The 3,035-nt window shown below is 32.0% G+C and overlaps 1 pseudogene; it reads left to right on the plus strand.

Annotated features, from left to right (window-relative positions):
- Window positions 1-551: 551 nt before the first annotated feature.
- On the plus strand, window positions 552-1,340 carry LOC143669691 (V-type proton ATPase subunit e 1 pseudogene; annotated as a pseudogene).
- The last annotated feature ends 1,695 nt before the right edge of the window (window positions 1,341-3,035 follow it).

Genomic DNA, 3,035 nt, shown 5'->3' on the forward strand with positions numbered 1-3,035 from the left:
TTTAAATAGTTAACTTATTGGCCACTGCTTATGAATTAGTAAACAAATGACATTCACCTGTTTTACATACACTAGGGTTTGGCACTGCCCTTAATTCTGCTAGCTGACTACTGCCTTTAGTTATGACTGTTTTTAAACTTTCGTTTTTTTGAGGAGGAAATTGTTGATTCACTGGGCACACGGTGTTTTTTGATGCTGTTCTGTTATCTTATTTCTGTAAGCAAAACAGAATATTTGGTTAAACAAGTTTATTATACTGTTGTCTAATATCAATTGATAAAAAGATCAATTGCTGACAGAAGGTTAGAAAAATATTTTAATTTTTATAACATCCTTTAAACATTTTTATGCAACCTAAAATATATTAAATGAACTTTATTTTTAACATTTTATTTTTACAAAATTAGAAAAACAAATGTGCAAATATTTGGAATAAAAAGATATCTTTTAGAGTTTGACTTTGAGAAAGCAGAATGTTAAAAGTTATTAGGGACTTCCGGGTGGGACCGAAGTGAGGCAAAGAGGTAGGGACTGGCAGTTCCGTGGGAACCATGGCGTATCACGGCCTTACGGTGCCTCTCATCGTGATGAGTGTGTTCTGGGGCTTCGTCGGCCTCTGTGTGCCTTGGTTCATGCCTAAGGGGCCTAACCGGGGAGTTATCATCACCATGTTGGTAACTTGTTCAGTTTGCTGCTACCTCTTTTGGCTGATTGCAATTCTGGCCCAACCCAACCCTCTCTTTGGACCACAATTGAAAAATGAAACCATCTGGTATCTCAAGCATCACTGGCCTTGAGGAAGAAGACATCTGCAGTGCTCAAGACATTGAGGTCATGAAGAGAATTCCTCTAAATGCAAAATCACCTCCAACCCCAGACCTTCTTCTTTGACTTGCCATTTGGGCATCAACTGCATTAAACATTCACATCACATTTGAGAATCTTATCTAAAATGCAGTATTTTTTTCCTGTCATCCTTTTTTAAATTTTGATGAATGATGTGCCTACTTAACCTAAACTGTGCTGACTCTGCAAACTGTGTATGTGGTCTTCTGATATGAAAGGTGCTATTCTTCTGAGAAATACGGTACTCTTTTTGGAATCTGTGGATTTGAAGATGGCTCCTCTCTGCTCACACCTTGAGAATCAGCGAAGTGTTTAAGACCAGCCCAGAAACTGCTGCAAGACAACTAAGACTCCAGTGGAGCAACCAATACAACAGCATGTTCAGAGGGAAGATCTCTCCCAACATGATAGAATTACATCAAACTATATTTTCAGGATGAATTTCTTATTTCTGCCGTCTTTTGGAATAAATTATTTTTCTGCTTTCTATGGAAAAAAAAAGTTATTGGGTTTGAAGCAATATTTGGTTCTTTAACTAAAGCTGAGGGGAAAATTCCTTAGCCTTTTAAAATAAGAAGACTTTTTATACACAGCCACGGACATGATAAAGTTAAATAAAGTACAAGAAGTTATTTTGATAAAACACAGACTCTCTGCTTTTTACACTGGTTACTTAGAAAAGATTTTTGTAACTTTTAATTAAAACAGGCTAACAGTTAGGGTGGTGCAATGGTAGCTCAGTGGAAAGAATTCTTGCTTGCTGAGTCAAAGACCTGGGTTTGATTCCTGGAGCCTGCCCATGCAAACAACAACATCAACAGCAACAAAAAGCAGACCAACAATTTAAGAAAACATTGTCACTTTAAAAGAGAGAAAACTAAATTTTAGTCTTGCATCAGTATATTATTTGATATTAAAGTTTAAAAAATTTTATAGATAGACCCGTTAAATTTTTCTTGACTTTCATAATTCTTTCCCACAAATCTTTGCCAACTTATTATATCTATTCAGTCTTTGTCTTACATTTCTTAATTGTGCAACAACCATTTATTTTATCTTAAGACAAAGCTGCTCTCTTTTTCCTTTTAATAAAACAAATCTTTTATATCTTTCACACTTAAGTAAACTTTTTGCCACATACAGTTGCCATTAAAATTAAATTTGTAACAATGTTAAATAGTTAAAATGCTTTAGTTAATGCATATTTGCAACATTAATATGCAGTTTTTTAAGCATTAGCATATTTTTACTTTTATTATATTTTATATGTTCTATATTACAAGGTACATTGCTTAGTTTATGCAACCTGTTAAGATACTTTGGGAGGAGTTTTGAGAATGTACTTATTAGTTTATCAGGAAACTTATTTAAATTTAAGCAGAATAAAATTGCATTTGTTCAATTTAAAGATTTATTATTTAATTCCTTTTATTTTTTATAATGTTTTAAAATTATGAAGAACTTTAAAAGTATATTGACTATTAAGTTTTGGGAACTATACTGAACTCATTGAATTTGTTCCAAGTTTAAATGTAGGAAAACTTCTTAATTGGTTACACAGACAGAAAGATATCATGTTTTTTGCGTTTGAAAGGTTTAGGTAAGGGCCACGGAATTTTGAAAGTTTTTATGCTTTACTTTTAATTATTAGACTGATTTTATTAAAAGTTGTGACCAGGACAATTGGAAAATGTTGTTTTTCAAGAGGTAGCTTTTTGATGATTTTTTGCTGCCTCAGGAAAAATCCAGGGATAGGAGGGAAATTTCAGGGGTAGTTTTTAATGTTCCTCTTTGTTTATACTAATTATAAGACTAGAGTTTAAGCAGTTTAAATAGAGCTGGTTAAGAATTTTTTATTAATTTGCTTTTATTATCCAGAGATATATGGGACTATATATTGAAAATGCATACAGATATAAATAGGAAATTCATTACTTTAAAAGAGAAACAGAAGCACAGAAATACTTTTGAGAGGGACAAATAAAGGATTGAATATGTTATCTTATTCCATTTTTACTTTTATTCTTTGTAAAAAGATTTTAACTGCAATATTTTTAACTTTAATTATAATAGTAGTATTTGAACTTTAAATTATAGTAAGGCCATATTATGTTGCAGAAACAAAACCTTTTTATAGGCTCATAGCTAATATTTTAAAATTTTAATACAGCCTAAAGGTTTGCTTTCTA

The sequence above is a fragment of the Tamandua tetradactyla genome, chromosome 26 (assembly GCF_023851605.1).
Source record: "Tamandua tetradactyla isolate mTamTet1 chromosome 26, mTamTet1.pri, whole genome shotgun sequence".
In the NCBI taxonomy this organism is placed as follows: domain Eukaryota; kingdom Metazoa; phylum Chordata; class Mammalia; order Pilosa; family Myrmecophagidae; genus Tamandua; species Tamandua tetradactyla.